Source organism: Scyliorhinus canicula, chromosome 8 (assembly GCF_902713615.1).
Source record: "Scyliorhinus canicula chromosome 8, sScyCan1.1, whole genome shotgun sequence".
NCBI lineage: Eukaryota > Metazoa > Chordata > Chondrichthyes > Carcharhiniformes > Scyliorhinidae > Scyliorhinus > Scyliorhinus canicula.
In genome coordinates this window covers 171,578,430-171,597,460 of record NC_052153.1, presented here as the reverse complement: position 1 = coordinate 171,597,460, position 19,031 = coordinate 171,578,430, and the positions used below count along the sequence as shown (strand labels likewise).

The 19,031-nt window shown below is 48.4% G+C and overlaps 1 protein-coding gene and 1 pseudogene across 17 annotated transcripts in view; one reads left to right on the top strand and one right to left on the bottom strand.

The window, feature by feature from the left end:
• The window catches only part of tenm3 (teneurin transmembrane protein 3), a 4,148,867-nt gene that overhangs the window by 2,803,313 nt on the left and 1,326,523 nt on the right, over window positions 1-19,031 (top strand). The window lies entirely within an intron of this gene.
• LOC119970698 lies at window positions 5,401-6,427 on the bottom strand (annotated as a pseudogene).

Genomic DNA, 19,031 nt, shown 5'->3' with positions numbered 1-19,031 from the left:
TTGAACGCCTTAGCGTGGATTTCAAAGGGCCCCTCCCCTCCACCGACTGCAACACCTACATCCTTAGTGTGGTCGGTGAATTCTCTAGGTTCTCATTCGCCATCCCGTGCCCGGATATGATGTCTGCCACCGTCATCAAGACCCTCGATTCCATATTCGTTCTGTTCGGTTTCCCCGACTACATCCACAGTAACAGGGGATCCTCATTCATGAGCGATGAGTTGCGTCAGTTCCTGCTCAGCAGGGGTATCGCCTCCAGCAGGACGACCAGCTATAATCCCCGGGGAAACGGGCAGGTAGAGAGGGAGAATGGGACGGCATGGAGGGCCGTCCAGCTGGCCCTACGGTCCAGGAACCTCTCAGGCGCTCGCTGGCAGCAGGTCCTCCCTGATGCGCTCCACTCCATTCGGTCACTGCTGTGCACCGCGACTAACAACACACCCCATGAACATGTTTTTACCTTCTCTAGGAAGTCTACATCCGGGGTGTCGCTCCCGACCTGGCTCGCAGCTCCAGGGCCGGTCCTACTTTGTAGGCATGTCAGACTCCACAAGGCAGACCCTCTGGTGGACAGGGTATGCCTGCTCCATGCGAACCCCCAGTATGCCAACGTGGAGTTCCCCGATGGCCGCCAGGATACAGTCTCGCTCAGGGACCTGGCTTCCTCGGGTGCCGATCCCACGCCCACACACCTCCCCACCCACGCGCAACCCTCCCTTTCCCCGGCGTCCCCAACATCAGCCCCACCAGGTCCATCCCTCGTCCCCCTGCCCACACTAGAGGACATGGAAGATTTTGGCACGCTCCCGGAGTCGTCCACCCACTGGCCAGCACCAACACCGCCACCACCGATGCCGTCAATGCCGACACCACTTATGCAGACGTCGCCACCACTGCTGCGTCGCTCTCAATGGACTATCAGACCACCGGTCAGACTCAACCTATGAAGGGCACCGGGTTGCAAGATGGACACTTGATTTTTTTTCCCTCCCCCTCTCTAAATAAATCACGCATTATGTATAATAGTTTCACGTCACCCCCGCCGGACTCATTCTTAACAGGGGGTGAATGTGGTGATCCACCACTGTATATATATGTGTGCCTGTATTAGGGGATGTACAGCAGTACCTGCCATTACAGGTTTGCCGGTAAGCCCCTGCCGGCTAGCTCCACCCACAGGGAGCAGTATAAATATTCATGATTTCTCCTGAGCTGCCATTCTACAGCTGCAGTCGAAGGAATAGCATGTCACGGTGATAAAGCCTCTCTTGTGCCGATTCGAGTCTTTGTGTGCAATTGTTAGCGCATCAATTACTTGCAGTTATTACTAGCCACTTATCAACCTCGGTCTGATGTTGTCCAAGTCTCATTGCATGCAAGCATGGACTGCTTTAATATCTGAGGAACTGAACATGGAAACGAGCACTGTGCAATCATCAGAGAATGTTCACACACTTCTGACCTTACCAGGGTGGAAAGGTCATTGATGAAGCAGCTGGGATGTTTAGGCCTAGAATGCTGCCTTGAGGAATGCCTGCACTGATGTCCTGGGACTGAGGTGATTGACTTCCAACAGTCACAGCCATCTTCCTCTGAGCTTTATTGACAGTGGATAGTTTTCCATGATGCCACACTCTGCCAAATGCAGTTTTTGTGTCAAGGGCAGTCATTCTCACCTCACACCTGAAATTCAGCTCTTTTGTCCATGTTTGCATCAAGGCTGTAATGAGGTCAGGAGTCAAGTGGCTCTGGCAGAACTCAAGCTGAGCATTGGTGAACAAGTTATTGCTGAGGAGCTCGACTTAAAGCACGTACTGTCAATGACAGGAATGCAGGAAAATTACTCAAAGTAAATTGTTCATTTGGAGAGCCAGTACAGGCATTACAGGCCGAATGACTGCCTGTAACGATTTTGTGATTACTTAGCTGGGGATCGAGTGCAGTGGGGTGGTAAGTGGTTAAAATTGATTTGATCTGCTCTTGGTAGAAAGGACACAGTTGGGCAATTTTTCACTGTCAGGTCGACATCAGTGTTGTAGCTGTACGATATGAATTACATATATGTCAAAAAGCAATCAAAATGGCTGATGGAATAATGGATTTATCTCAAGGGGTTTGGAGTACAAAGCAAACAAAGTTATGCTTCAGTTGTGCAATACCTTGGTCAGACCTCATTTGTAGGACTACATTCAGTTTTGGTCACTGTCTTGGATTGGGTGCAGCCTGACATCCATGACAGTTATGAGGGTCTCAATTATGTGGACAGATTGCACAAATCAGACTTGTAACCCCATGAGTTTAGAGGGTCGAGGGAGGAACTAATTGAACCCTTTAAGAAGTTGAAAGGATTCGATAGAGTAGTTGAAACAAAGTTATTTCCTCTGCTGGGAGACTAAGCAATGTGATATCGAAAAGAAAAGCAAGGAGGGAACATAATCTCACAATTGGAAATAGGCCATTCCGGAGGGGACTCGGGAAGCATCTCTCATAATAAGGGTGGTGTGAACCAGGAATTCTCTGACCCAACAGGCTGTGTCTGCTGGGACAATTGAAGTTTTCAGGCATGAGATTGAGAGATTGTTGTGCGATGACAGTGCTTTGGAGTCAAGGAGAGTAAATGGAGTTTGACTATAAATGTTCTAATAAAACAGCAGAAAAGGCCTGCGGATCTGAATGGCATACTCCTGTTGCTATCTTCCCATATTAGCACCATTCACGACTTCATGAATGGTGTCTCAGTGGCCACCAGCAAGCTTGCCCTGCAGCAGGAATGAACCGCTGTTATACCCCTTTCATGAGGCCATTTTAAGTATAGAACTGAAATAAAGCGCTTTTAGCACAAATGAGTCATCTTCACTACACTTGCACATCACGGCACATCTCTGTTCACAGACACCAAGCCCTATTGTGCTGCTATCAGTTAATCGAGCCGGCAGCACACCTTCAAACCTGCAACAGCACCATCAGTTGCTTATACCAATGTGATGAGAACATCTTGCTTCTCAGTGGCAGACAATAAGCCAGCACACCAGCTGGGAGTTTTAACACTGTGAATGGGCTAGAAATGTAATTGAAAAGCAGCGTTAGTGACCATCATGGGAGCACAAGAGATGTAAACTGAAGATGTATCTTGCTGTTTAAAGGAATGAGGGAATGCGACTGAAAAAGAAAATGAGAGAATTTAATGCAATTATGAAACAACTGGAAAAGGTTAAGGGATTAAACAATTTTGGTTCGCAGATCCCAGTAAAGGAAAGTACTTGTGGCACGCGGCGAGTAGTTTTGGGCACCTGCAGCTTTGCTCTGCTGGCTGTAAATGAAAGCTAACTCCGAAAATAACTGTACTTACCGTTGGGGTAAAGTTGTCATTTCATGACCAGAAGGGGTCCATTGATTTTAAATTTTCACCCACTGGTTCATTGTGCTTTGCGATTGGCCGAGCAGTTACCACAGAACATTTAACGACTCGCAATCAATAGCACCAGCTGAGTTTGCCACGGCATGAGGTAAACTGCATATCCACTTAAAAATCAATTGGAAGGCCGAAACAGAATATTAAAGCATAAATTTTACATGACGTAGCCTAAACGAGTATGGATTGGCAGTACAGACCTTAGGGTAACCTGACTTACTCAGGGATAATTCCCAGAAGGTTGGTGAGTTCAGATATTTCTGTTCACTTGCCCGTACTTTTATTTTTGACTGCTCTCCTTTGGTTTCCCGTTTTTATTAAACGTTTATTAATTTTGTTATGAAGCCAACTGCATTGCAACAACATTGTGACTGTTTCCACATGACAATGCATTGGCTACATGGCTTGATAATATTCAGCAGAAATCAAAAGGGGAAGAGTTCCTTTGTGTGACAATGAAACTGGAGAAGAGGCATCCGTGAAGGTGCCAATCACCTTGAGCATTGTCGAGTGGTGCACACGGAAGCCAAGCGCAGACAGCGGAAAGAGAGCGCAGAATCCAGAGTGTCCTACCCACCCACCTCATCAAACACCACCTGCCAAACCTGTGGCAGAGTCTGCGGATCCAGGATTGGACTATCCAGCCACCGCAACTTCCCGGAGTGGAAACAAGTCATCCTCGACCCTGAGCGACTGCCCAATAAATAGGTGTCAATGAAACAGTTATTTCGCAGGGCAAAGATATCAAGGTATCAAATGCCCAAGGACTTTGATTAAATGTGTGAGGAAGAAGTAATATTCTTTAGTTCATTTCTGCAAATCAGAAAACTTTGGAGCATGTTGCAGTAGGCGAAACCAAACAAGAACATGAAGTGATCTCCCTTTTCAAAAAAAGAGAATTATATTTGATTTCCTTTGAAAAGCAAGGATCAGCTGTTGAGGATTTAACTCAAATCCGAGAGCTGTGAGATCATTTGAAGTCAGAAAATGCTACATTTTGTACAACGAAAATAATCATGGACAGCTCTAGCACTAAAATCACACTTGTTTCACTTCACATTTGTCAGAATGTTGCGAGGTATTGATAAGAGTGTTTCGCTGTGAATGGCTCCTAGAATATTTTACAAAATTGCATAAATATCCTGAATTGCTTTGCATGTTGCACTTAGAACATAGAACATAGAACAGTACAGCACAGAACAGGCCCTTCGGCCCTCAATGTTGTGCCGAGCCATGATCACCCTACTCAAACCCACGTATCCACCCTATACCCGTAACCCAACAACTCCCCCCCCTTAACCTTACTTTTATTAGGTCACTACGGGCAATTTAGCATGGCCAATCCACCTAACCCGCACATCTTTGGACTGTGGGAGGAAACCGGAGCACCCGGAGGAAACCCACGCACACACAGGGAGGACGTGCAGACTCCACACAGATAGTGACCCAAGCCGGGAATCGAACCTGGGACCCTGGAGCTGTGAAGCATTTATGCTAACCACCATGGTACCCTGCTGCCCCTTTTGATGGGTAATCATTTTTTATTCATATTTGTGTGTACAAGCCATTTCATACTAGCATACCTCTAAATTCAGATCTCCCTCACTGTTAGTCCAGTTCACAGCTATCAAACAGCACTGTTCCATGGTAAATTGTACAGATGTATCATTTCAACCTAATCAGAGTGCTGCTTTAAAATTACTTGACCCCAGGATACCATGTCACAGATTTAGGCATGTATAATCATGGTGTGGTTTCCAAGAATTAGGAAACTCCAGAGTGGCACCCTTACTATGTTGCTATTTCTATTGGTAACATTTCAAGCAATCTAGGAGGGCTGAAATTAAATTCTGAAATTAAAACTCATTTTTTAAAGTCTGCTCATACTGCCATTTTCTTGTGTACAGTATTACTCCCCCATATTTACATCCTATAAAATGTTCATATTGCTATAGTTAATCTGCAGAAAGTGCCAGTATACAATTTACTTAATTCAAGACATTTATTTGGTCACAGTTAATACAAGCAGGCTCAACATTAGTAAGACACGTCTTTTTTGTTGCTCAATCGGATTTATCAAAAGAAGTTGACAATTCTGTGCGTGTGCAAAGAGTGCACTTGAAAGTCAAATGTTTGGTCAGCGTCTTCAGCATGACTGAGATACTCTTCAGGGTCAGCTTTTTCCTTCAGTTTGCCGATTTCTTGCTTTTACTTTGGGATGTGAGAGTTGGGATATTGTGCAATTGCAGTTCATCAAGCGGCCGAGTCCTAATACGATCATGAAATAAAGTGCAATCATTTCCTTGCATTACAGCAAAGAATGAGGTTCTGGATGGCAGTGAGAGTAGATTGGTCATTCTGTCCAGTTATAAGGTGCCTGTCAAACACGACATGTACAGCATCAGGTTTACTAGCACTAAAGGTGGCTCCAGAGTCCTTCACAAAATCCTCCACAATAACTGGAAGGTTTGCAAAATCTTTCCTCCTCACTAGCTCAAAGACAGAGGGTCCAGTGACACTGTATCCCTGGAATATCCACGACTTGTCCTGGTTTGTAGCACAGCACAAAGCAGAAACTCCATGTCCCACCACACAAATTGGTTTTGTCTCAGCAGAAAAGCTGGAGAATCTTGGCCAGATATCCACTGGTTGCAAGGTCTACCATAGCACCAGGACAGTTAGGAATCAGGATAGCATTGTACCTCGCACCATCAATTGACTCCAGCTTAGCCGGGTTCGCATATGGTTTCATACGGAAGTCCTGGATCCAGCGTATGTTATTCTCATCCAGCCCCACAAAATCCATCGGCTTTCCCCCTGGAGTAGCGATCTGGAGGTTAAAAGCTGTGCTACATAGTGATAGGAGTGATAAAAGGATTGTGCAGATACACCTTCAGCAGCAGCGCTGAGGACAATCAGGAGGCTGGGTTTGGCAGACATGCGGCTGGGTACCGAGGAAGAGGCGTAAGGAACAAACACATCGACAACACCAACTTGATCCACCCGGATTGGGAGACAGTGCACCGCCAAACCCTTCCCCTGCTCCGCCCCCGTGCGCTGCCAAAACCTGTTTAATTACAAAAGCTTGAATGGAAATGGAACAACCCTTCAAAAGTATAAGTAACTGGGTGTTTTTGTTTGGATTGGGCCTAGTTTGCCCGAGTGGTGATAGCTTGTGAGACTTAAATGGAGGTGGAATCATGGCAATTAGCAAGAGAAGACCAACACCAAAATAATTAATCACTGCAAAGGTTCTGGAAAGAAGCTTTCAAGGCAGAAACACCAATGGCCACTTAAGGGCGTTCTCCCTCTGTTGTTGGCACTTTACCTGTGGCAGGAGGTTTCTATGCCATCACTTGGTTGTCTTTTTCTGGGTTGAGTGATGGGTTCTTCCTGTTCAGGCACCATGTGCCCAATGAAGGACCCAATCGCACCCCCCCCCCTCCCCCCGCCCACACACACATACTCACACATATTCCATCCCCCCCCCCCCCCCCCATCCCCCATGACCCTGATTGAACACAGCACACCCCCCATCCCACCCCACCCACTGCCGGGACCTGCTAGCTTGGTGGTACTTCTGGGACTAGAGAGCTGCCGGCCATTTGATTGGACAACATCTTTTCGAGGCAGATTTTCTTCCCATGATGGAAATGGCTGTGGGGGAGCCACAACCAAGCACAGTCAGACTGTACCCCAAAGTTTCGTGCAAGGGCAACGCCACTGACTCTGTGTAAAATTTCAGCAATGTTATAAAAATGGGGGATCCCACCCAAAACCACCAACACCCCTTCCCCACCCTCGTTCTAATACCTGTAGAGCAAATGTTGGTGCCTGTGCTGCAGCTAGTTTAGTGGTGCTTCTGTTGTTTTCATTCGAATGCATTTAATACTATTTCGTACTGGCAGGTGTATGTGAGCAAACTGCCTTCAATTAATGTTGCTCCCACAGAGCACAAAATACAAGGGACGTGGGGAGGAAAATGCTGCAGTGACGAAGCCCAAGAATATAGGGTGTAGCTTGAGGAAAAGTGTCAATGCACCCACAGTGCTGTTTGTGGTGATATGATTTGCATAGCTGTCTGCCATTGGGGCAGAACAGCGGCTTACCATTGGCCCTGGTCGGTCATGTGCCTCTCGGCCGATTGGTTGAAACCAGTCATGTGACAGCTCTCCGATTGGTCGAGAGGCTGAGTTAACCACGCCTCCTTACCGAGGTATAAATAGTCGAAATGCCCGGCAGTCGTCCATTTTATTGTAGACATCCGCAGGGCTAAGTTCTAGCTTATTAAAGCCTAACTTTTGTAAAGCAACTCATCTCTCGTACAATTGATGGCTCATCACTGTTAAAGGAAGAAATTCCACCATTTTGATCTGTCAGATTAGTGAAGGAGCAGCGATATATTTCCAAGTCAGAATGGTGGGTGGCTTGGTGGGGAACCTGCGGCGAAGTTCCCGTATGTCTGCTGTCCTTGTCCTTCTCGATGGTAGCGGCCATGGGTTTGGAAGGTGTTGCAAAAGGAGCCTTCGTAAATTGCTGCAGCTCATCTTGTAGATGGTACACACGGCTGCCACTGTTCGTCAATGGTGGAGGGATTGACTGTTTCTGGATGGGATGCCAATCAAGTGGGCTGCTTTGTCCTAAATGGTGTTGAGCTTTTTTGAGCGTTGTTGGAGCTGAGCTCAACCCAGGCCAGCGGAGAGCATTCCATTACACTCCTGACTTGTGCCTTATACATGGTGGATCGGCTTTGGAACCAGGTGCGTTACTCACCACAGGACTCTGAGCCTCTGACCTGCTCTTGTGGCCACAGTATTTGTATGGCTAGTCCAGTTCAGTTTCTGATCAATGATAGCCCCAAGATGTTGATAGAGGGCCATTCAATGATGGTAATGCCATTGAATGTAATGGGGCAATGGTTAGATTCTCTCTTGTAGTAGATGGCCATTGCCTGGAGCCTGTGTGGCACAAAATATTATTTATCACTTGTCAGCCCAAGCCTGGATATCGTTCAGGTCTTGCTGCATTTGGACATGAACTAAGGAGTGTGAATGATGCTGAACATTGTGCAATCATCAGTGAACATCCCCACTTCTGGCATCCCCACTTCTGACTCGAAGATGCAAGGGAAGTCATTGATGCAGCAGGTGAATATGGTTGGACCAGGGACACTATCCTGAGGAACACTTGCAATGATGTCCTGGAACTGAGCTCTAATAACCACAAATATCTTCCTGTGAACTTGGGATGCTCCAACCAGCAGAGAGTGTTCCCTCTGATTCCCATTGCTTCCAGTTTTGCTGGGGCCTCCTTGGTGCAACACTCGGTTAAATGCGGTCTTCATGTCACTGTCACCCCAGCTGTGGGTTCAGTTGTTTTGTCCATGTTTGAACTGCAGCTGTTACATGGTGAGGAAGCTGAGTGGGCCTGGCAGAACATAAACTGAGCATCAGTGATCAGATTATAACCAAGCAAGTGCAGCTTGATAGCACTGTTGATGACCCGTTCCATCACTTTGCTGGTTGATGGGGCAGTAATTGGCCAAGTTGACTTGTCCTGCTTTTTCAGGACATACCCAGGTAAGTTTCCACATTCCTAGGTAAATGCCATTGTGCTGGCTATACTGGAACTGCTTTACTAAGGGCATGGTAGGTTCTGGAGAACAAGTGTCCAGTGCTATTACCGGAACATTGTCAAGGCCCAAAGCCATTGCACTAGCCTTAAATCTAAAGGATGCCTGAATCATGGTGAGATTTTGGATTGTGCATCTCAAAAACCATTATGAAGTCATCGACATTTGTTACACAGAAGTAGGCCATTCAACCCTTTGCCTCTGTGCTAGCACTTTGTCAACACACTGGAGCATCTACACCTGCACTAATCATTCAGACCCTCAGTTCTGTTCCTAATCAGAAAGTATCCAGTTTCTTACTAAAAGTATCAAGTTATATCACAATAACTCATGCATTCCCTATATAACCTACCCTATTGGCAGAAATTTGTATTCTACTCTCAAATTTTGCTTGAGGCAATTTTCTTTTATTCTGCTCAAGTTTGTCCTTCAATGACTACAGTCCAAGTTAAATAGTCTGCTCGCATCTAAATCATCCTTTCCTCACAGCATTTTAACAAGCTGGTTCGTATCATTTTCTCAATCCTGTTTCACACCAATGAAAGTGAAATCTTTTCGACCTGTCTCTCTTTCTGTATAACTTGGAAACTTAAGGTTTGGAACTGCTTTATTTATTGCTCTAGATTGATTAATTATTTTTCATTTCCACAGCTAATAGAATCCCGACAGATTTCTCCACCTCGGCCCAATCACCTGCCCTATTCCTATAACCCTGTAACCTGATCTGCACATCTTTGGGCACTAAATTACTCCATAATGGCCAAAATGTTAGCTGGGAATAGGGCGGGTAGGGTGCTCCTTCGGAGGGCCGGTGCAGACTTGATGGCCTGAATGGCCTCCATCTGCATTGTAGGGATTCTACGATCTATGACCAAGGAACAATTTAGCATGACCAATCCACCTAACCTGCACACCTTTGGACTGTGGGAGGAAACCGGAGCACCCGGAGGAAACCCACGCACACACGGGGAGTACGTGCAAACTCCGCACAGACAGTGACCCAAGGCTGGAATTGAACCCGGGTTCCTGGCACTGTGAGGCAGCTGTGCCAATCATGATCCTGAAGACATCTTAAAGTGCTTTCCAGCAAATTAATTACTTATGAATCGTAGTTAGTTATTTCACAGAGGCAAATGTGACTAATTTGCATACAGGAAGCTTTCTCAAACAATAATTATAATGTTGAGAAAATATATCCTTTGGTGATGGTTAAGGAATGACTATTCTCCAAGGTTACAAGAAAACATGGGCAGGATTCTCCAACCCTGGGGCTAAGTGTTAACGCCTCTGTAAACACCAGAGCGTTTCCCGACTGCGTCACCTGGCCCCTTGGATCAGCGATCCTGCGCCGCACAGGGGGCCAGCATGGCACTGGAGAGCCTCACGCTGCTCCAGATGCTGAAACGGGCATCAGCACGGGCGGCCCGAGTTCACGCATATGCGCCACGGCCAGTGCGAGTTCGCGCATGCACGTAGGTTGCCGTCTCCGCGTCGGCCCCAGTGCAACATAGCGGAGACCTACAGGGGCCCGACGCGGAGGAACATAGGCCCCCACAGGAATAAGCCCGCCTGCCGAACGCAGGCCAGGCCACCGTGGAGGCCCCTCCAGAGTCGGATCCCCCCTCCCCCCCCCACCTGGACGCCCACCCCCGCAGCATGAATGCTGAGGTCCCGCCAGGTAGGACCACACAAGAACGACGCCATCGAGACTTGGTCGAACTCGGCGGGCACTCGGCCCATCGCGTGGGGAGAATCGCCAGGGGGCCGCATTAAGCGGCCTGACCATAGCCACGCCGATTGCGCGGCGGATCGGCGGCGGAGCGTGATTCACGCACCCCCCCCCCCCCGCCGATTCTCCGACCCGGCGCGGGGTTGGAGAATCCCGCCCCCTATTTCTTCAATTTCCTCATGAATCTTTTATCTGCACGTGGACATGGAAATAGAAGTTGGGATATTGTCATTGGTTTCCAATTGGGGTTGGAATCCTTGTGTTCAACTTTGGTCAGAAAAGAAACTCCCCACTTGTTTAAAAAGCTCCCTCAGCGAATGAATCCTCGCAGAGAGCAGCAAAGGAAATATGAGCAGAAGCTGTATGCCTCTTTTACAGCAGGAGCGCCGGGTTTATGTCAGTGTTTCAAGGTCTCCAAGCTCCTCTGTGTTAATAAATGAGTCTGTGAGGGAATGTGTGAGTGACTGGGTGAGTGTGTAGAGTGCCACGCAGATAGGGTGGCATCTGGGCAGGGTGGTAAGTGGGTAGTGTGGCAGCTGGTTAGTGTGGCACTTCGCACTGGCCTACACCCAGTTGGGTAGCTGTGGTAGTACCTCTGTGTAGGCAGAAGTCAAAATAGCTGTCTGGCAGCGTCAGGCCGCAATTATCAGATCTGATTTTGGACCTCAGTGGGCTTTAGAATAGGCAGTTTATCGGCTTGTCCAGAAGCATGCATTAAAGCTGGAAATGTCGGCATCCAAGTGGCCTTTTGTCAGTAAGTAGCACAGAGCATTTTAGCTCCCTTGCCACTCAGTAGGTTTAAAATCCTCCCTAGGGCCTTACTTCAAGTCACAATTGGGGCAGCACGGTAGCATTGTGGATAGCACAATCGCTTTACAGCTCCAGGGTCCCAGGTTCGATTCCGGCTTGGGTCACTGTCTGTGCGGAGTCTGCACATCCTCCCCGTGTGTGCGCGGGTTTCCTCCGGGTGCTCCGGTTTCCTCCCACAGTCCAAAGATGTGCGGGTTAGGTGAATTGGCCATGATAAATTGCCCTTAGTGTCCAAAATTGCCCTTAGTGTTGGGTGGGGTTACTGGGTTATGGGGATAGGGTGGAGTTGTTGACCTTGGGTAGGGTGCTCTTTCCAAGAGCCGGTGCAGACTCGATGGGCTGAATGGCCTCCTTCTGCACTGTAAATTCTATGATTCTATGAATTAATCCTGTTTTCATCGAACCTACTTACAGAGGCCAAGAATTTAGGTTAGGATCTATTTTACCAGATTCTCACCTTGAATGTGGAAATTGCCTCACACTCCACATGTCTGGTTGGCCTTTTCAAGGTTTGGTGATAATGGACATTAATGAGGCAAACGTCTTTTGGGTTTTTTTCCTGGTTTTGTTCGTGAGAGTTATTTTTGGCATCAGAACATGGACAACATTGAAGTTAAAGAGGATTAATGTTGTGTGCAAAATCAACAGAAAGTGGACTGTCATTGAAGCACTTAAATGAGTTCAGCGGAACAGAAAAAAAACACTACGGAAAGAGAGGCTATGAAGGGGGCTTTGAGAAAAACAAACTGTCATTGCAACTCGGGGAATAATAAGGTATCCAACTGGAAGCTGACGAATCCTATTCTTGTCAATGAAAAATCAATAATCAGCCTTTCCTTTGAAGCACTAAAATACCACAGCCTAGACTGCCCACCTGACGGCCATCTGACTGAGTGTGACTTCCTGTTATCTATCCTGTCCACTGGGCGACTTCCGGTGTGGACCATGGAGTAAGTGGTCACACACATAAGAACATAAGAACATAAGAACTAGGAGCAGGAGTAGGCCATCTGGCCCCTCGAGCCTGCTCCGCCATTCAATTAGATCATGGCTGATCTTTTGTGGACTCAGCTCCACTTTCCGGCCCGAACACCATAACCCTTAATCCCTTTATTCTTCAAAAAATATCTATCTTTACCTTAAAAACATGTAATGAAGGAGCCTCAACTGCTTCACTGGGCAAGGAATTCCATAGATTCACAACCCTTTGGGTGAAGAAGTTCCTCCTAAACTCAGTCCTAAATCTACTTCCCCTTATTTTGAGGCTGTGCCCCCTAGTTCTGCTGTCACCCGCCAGTGGAAACAACCTGCCCGCATCTATCCTATCTATTCCCTTCATAATTTTAAATGTTTCTATAAGATCCCCCCTCATCCTTCTAAATTCCAACGAGTACAGTCTCAGTCTACTCAACCTCTCCTCATAATCCAACCCCTTCAGCTCTGGGATTAACCTAGTGAATCTCCTCTGCACACCCTCCAGCGCCAGTACGTCCTTTCTCAAGTAAGGAGACCAAAACTGAACACAATACTCCAGGTGTGGCCGCACTAACACCTTATACAATTGCAACATAACCTCCCTAGTCTTAAACTCCATCCATCTAGCAATGAAGGACAAAATTCCATTTGCCTTCTTAATCACCTGTTGCACTTGTAAACCAACCTTCTGTGACTCATGCACTAGCACACCCAAGTCTCTCTGAACAGCGGCATGCTTTAATATTTTATCGTTTAAATAATAATCCCGTTTGCTGTTATTCCTACCAAAATGGATAACCTCACATTTGTCAACATTGTATTCCATCTGCCAGACCCGAGCCCATTCACTTAACCTATCCAAATCCCTCTGCAGACTTCCAGTATCCTCTGCACTTTTCGCTTTACCACTCATCTTAGTGTCATCTGTAAACTTGGACACATTGCCCTTGGGCCCCAACTCCAAATCATCAATGTAAGGCAGCTCCTGCCCAAGGTTACATAAAAGAGCTCGTTTTTAATCAATATGGGGTGGAATTGTGATGAAAAGATGTAGGTGAATGTTGGAGGAGTGCTATCCCCCCCGGAATGGTATGTCTCTTGGTTACCAGACCCGGCAGAAACAGTGAAAGATTTGGCTGGAGCTGCAGCAAAGACAAAAGCCTCTTCCGGCATGCAGGCGGGGGAAGGGTAAGCCTAAAGGCTTCAAACTGACTTGAGGGCCTTTATTAAAGCTGAATTCCAGCAGCAGAGGGAACAATTGTGAAAAATCTCGCCAAGGCCATTGAAGAAGCGGTGTCGAGACTTCCGGTGGCGGCCATGGAGGAGTAGGTTGCGCATTCGGCAGCTCCCGTCTGGAACGGACTCTTGGACCTTGTTCAGGAGTTTTCACGGACTTTTTGGGGCAGATTGGTGAAGCGAACACTGCCAAAAGGATTCCCTCTCTGTTGTATGGATAGTTGGACCAGAAGTGGCCGAGTGAAGCGTTTAAGTCCCAACAGACAGAAGGGTGCGGAGCGGGCGCTGAGGCATGGCATGGCGGCCAGTATAGACCAGGATGCATGGGCGCAGTGGGCACAGGAGCAACAGGAGTTCCTTAGGGGCTGCTTTGCTGATCTTAAAAAGGACATGCTGGCCCCGATGCAGGCATCAATAGACCAAATGATCGCAACTCAGGCGACACAAGGGAGAGCGATTAAGGAGATGGAGAAAAAGCTATCTAACCATGAGGACGAGTTGGTCGTATTGGCCCTTTATGTGGCCCTTTATCATGCAGGCTGACCACGATATTCCCTCGATCCCTGGAGCTGGACGGGGCGCATAGATACCTTGCAAGGAAGCCCAAGGCAAATGAATCGCCGAGGGCCATGGTGGTGAGATTTAATCGCTTCTCGGACAAGGAACTTGTCTTGCGGTGGGCAAAAAAAGAACGGAGCAGCAGGTGGGAGAACAGCGTGATACGCATCTACCAGGACCTGGGTGCGGAGCTGGCCAAGAGGCGAGCTGGATTCAACCGGGTGAAGGCGACCCTCTTCAGCAAGGGGGTGAAATTTGGGATGCTACACCCAGCGAGGCTATGGGTCACGTACAAGGAACGGCATCACATTTTGAGATGCCGGACGCGGCGTGGTCATTCGTTAAACAAGAAAAGCTGGACTCGAATTAAAGGACAGCTAAGCTTTGGTGGAATGTGGCGGTGGGGTTGGGTAACATGGTACCATTTCTAATATAAGATTGTATACAATGTTGGGTGCGTGTAAGGTGGAGGGTGCAGTGTTTTCGGCAAAGTTGAGATACAGAGCAGGGAGTGGGCCCTGTACTTAGTGCGATTTTTCGGGAAGTTGGAGCCTTGGTCTCCAAGTGTCTCCTCACGGGGCAATGTTAGTGTCTTCTGTTTATTTTTCGTTTCATATTACTATTTACTCACTGGGGCTGGAGAGGTAGTTTAATTGGTTTATTCATGTGGGGAGAGGGGTCCAGACAATGAGGCGACAGTCTGATCGGCACCGGGGCGGGAGCTGCCAGGATCAGCATGGGTCAGCTGACTCACGAGAGTGTAGTGGGGGTGAGCAAGTGCCCAGCTGGTGCTTGGTGTGGTGTTTTGGGTCGTGGGGCTGTTGAGGGGGGGGGGCGGGAGGGGAGGGGGGATGCTGCTTTGCTGACAGAGGAGGTATCAATTTTGGAGTACCAATTGAGGGTCGGGGTCGGTGGCTCCCTGTGGGGGCGCTCGAGGAAGTGAAGGGCGCAGGCTCGAGGTTTGCCAAAAAAGGGCGATAGCGAGTTGGCAGGTTGGGGGGGGGGTGGGGGGGAGAGGGAGTTAGCCCCCCGTCGAGGCTGATCACGTGGAATGTGAGGGGTTTGAATGGGCCGGTCAAAAGAGCGCATGTGTTCGTGCATCTAAAGGGGTTAAAGGCAGACGTAGCAATGCTTCAGGAGACACATTTAAAGCTCACAGATCACACGAGATTGAGAAAGGGATGGGTCGGCCAGGTGTTCCATTCAGTGCTGGATTGGAAGATCAGAGGGGTAGCAATTCTGTTCAATAAGGGTGTGACATTCGAGGCTGGGAGAATTGTGGCAGATAAGGGTGGAAGGTATAGAATGGTGAGTGGAAAGTGGGAGGGGGTCCGGGTGGTGTTTGTGAACGTCTACGCTCCGAATTGGGATGATGTGGAATTTATGAGGCGCATGCTAGGCAAAATCCCGGACTTAGAGTCACACCACCTGATCATGGGGGGGAGACTTTAACACAGTCATTGACCTCGAGCTGCACCGGTCGAAGTCCGGGACAGGGAAGCGACCGGCAGTGGCTCAGGAACTGAAGGGTTTTATGGAGCAGATGGGGAGGGGGGGGATCCCTGGAGGTTTGTGCGACCGAGAGCGAAGGAGTTCTCTTTTTTTCTCCCAAGTTCATGAGGTTTATTCCCGCATAGACTTCTTTGTCTTGAGCAGGGCGTTAATCCCAAAGGTGGCGGGGTCAGAGTACTCAGCAATCACAGTCTCGGGGACCATGCCCCACACTGGGTGGTCCTGCGGCTTAGTGAGGAGAGAGGGCAGCGCCCACTCTGGAGACTGGATGTGGGGCTGCTGGCGGACGAAGAGGTTTGCGGGCGGATTAACAGGAACATCCAGGATTACCTGGAAACAAACAATATGGGTGAGGTGACAGCGGCAACGGTCTGGGGGGCTCTGAAGGCAGTTGTCAGAGAGAACTCATCTCAATTCGATCCCATAGGGAAAAGAGAGAAAGAGCGGAGAGGGAGAGACTGGTGGAGATACTCCGAGTGGACAGGAGATATGTGGAGGCCCCCCAGAGGCAGGGCTACTGAGGGAGCGGCGGAGTCTGCAGCCGGAGTTTGAACTGCTGAGCACAGTGAAAGTGGTAGCACAGTTGAGGAAGGCAAGTCTATGAGTACGGGGAGAAAGCGAGTAGAATGCTGGCACACCAACTGCGAAAGAGGGAGGCAGCCAGGGAAATCGGGGGAGTAAAGAATAAGGAGGGCAACATGGTCTTGGATCCAGGGGGGACGAACGGAGTTTTAAGGTGTTCTGTAGTAAGCGATACGAGTCGGAGCTCCCAACGGGAGCAGAAGGGATGAGGCAATTTTTGGACCAGTTGAGGTTTCCAAAGGTGGATGACGACCTGGTGGAGGGGCTGGGGGGCCTGATTGAATTGGAAGAGATTGTCAAGGGTCTAGAGGGCATGCAATCGGGTAAAGGCCTGGGGCCGGATGGTTACCAGGTAGAATTCTATAAGAAATTTTTGGAAATATTGAGCCCACTCCTGATGAGGACCTTCAATGAGGCTAGAGAGAAAGGAACCCTCCTCCCAACAATGTCAAGGCCTTGATCTCAGTCATTCATAAACGAGGGAAGGACACGGAACATTGCGGGTCATACAGGCCGATTTTGCTTTTAACCGTGATGCCAAATTGCTAGCTAAGATTCTGGCCACAAGAATTGAGGATTGAGTCCCAGGGGTGATAGAGGAAGACCCGACTGGGTTTGTTAAAGGCAGACAGCTCGACACAAATGTCCGGAGACTTTTGAATATTATTATGATGCCCTCAGAGGGAGGGGAGGCGGAGGTGGTAACAGCGATGGACGCAGAGAAAGCCTTTGACCGGGTGGAGTGGGAGTACCTGCGGGAAACGCTGGGGAGGTTCTGGTTTGGTGAGGGCTTTATTGGCTGGGTGAAATTGCTGTACCAGGCGCTTGTAGCAAGTGTATGTACAAACCGGCTTTGGTTGGGGTACTTCGAGCTTCACCGGGGAACGAGGCAGGGGTGTCCCCTCTCCACATTACTATTTGCCCTACCTACAGAACCACTAGCTATGGCGCTGAGAGCCTCGAGGAACTGGCGAGGACTGGTTCCGGGGGGGGGGGGGGGGGGGGGGGGGGGGGGAATATCGGGTTTCGCTATACGGGGATGATTTGCTCCTGTACATTTCGGACGGGGATGGGGGAGGTTCTGCAGATCCTGAGGGATTTTGGTAGTTTTTCAGGGTACAAACTGAACATGGGAAAGAGTGAGTTGTTTGTGATCCAGGCCAAGGGGCAGGAGAAGAGACTGAAAGAGCTGCCGCTCAGGATGGTAGAGAAAAGTTTTTGTTACCTGGGTACACAGGTGGCCAGGAAATGGGATGCCCTGCACAGGCTCAACCTGACCCGGTTGGTGGAGCAAATGGAAGGGGTCTTTAAAAGGTGGGATATGCTCCCGCTGTCACTGGCAGGGAGGGTGCAGACCATGAAAATGACTGTCCACCCCAGATTTTTATTTGTCTTTCAGTGCCTCCCCATCTTCATCACTCAGGCCTTTTTTAAGCGGGTGAGTAGGATCATTACGGGCTTTGTATGGGCGAATAAGACCCCGCGAGTAAGGAGATTGCTGTTGGTTTGAGATGTGCCCATATATATGTGTCGCAAATAGAAAAACAATAAATCAGATAAGTCTCCTGGGCTATGAATGAATATTAATCAGTTTTCACAGAACTGAATCAAATTAGCTCATTAGCCATAGGGCATCTATAGAGTACAATTGTTATGTCCTTAAAAATAGAGGTGCATTTCATGTGATTCACTGTTCAGCAGAGCAGGTTTATTCAAGTAAGTTACGTACATGGAAATTGTTTTTATGTGTCTCAAAGGTTCTGGTCAGAATATGGTCAACCACCTACCAATATATGAAAAGCTCTGATTTTATAATGAAACTGGTTTGGTGTTAAAGCTGTTTGAATATGTATGATTATGCATTTATTTTAATTCATTTGTGGGATGTGGATGTCGCTGGCTAGGAGAATATTTATTGCCCTTGAGGAAGTGGTGGTGAGATGCTTTCTTGATCCGCTGCAGTCTATGTGGTGTAGGTACACCCACAATGCTGTTCGTGAGAGAGTACCAGGGTTTAGTCCCAGCGACAGAGAAGGGATGGTGAAATAATTCCAAGTCAGGATAGTGAGTGACTTGGAGGGGAGCATGCAGGTAGTTGTGTTCCCATGTGCCTGTTTCCCTTGTCTTTCTTAATGGCAGAAGTTGTGGGTTTGGAAGGCGAAGGAGCCTTGGTGAGTTCTCGGAGTGCATCTTGTAGATGGGACACCCTGCTGCTACTGTGCATTGGTGGTGGAGGGAGTGACTGGTTTGTCCTGGATTGTATTGAGCTCCTTGACTGTTGTTGGAGCTGCCTTCATTCAGGCAAGTGGAGAGTATATCATCACACTCCTGACTTGTGCCTTGCAGATGGTGGACAGGCTCTGGGAGTCCGGGGTGATGTGTTAGGCAGGTTGGTTCGACATGGACTGCATTTGATGCAGTGTGGCGAGAGACAGACCTCTAACACTGGAGAAGATCCAACACGATTTTATGCAACGATATAACTAACATACATGCTCAGCTGTGGGTCGACACTATACTGAACTGACTGGAGAACTGGTACTAGCCTGACTAGACTTACTAGCTACCGCATGGTGTTTGCACTG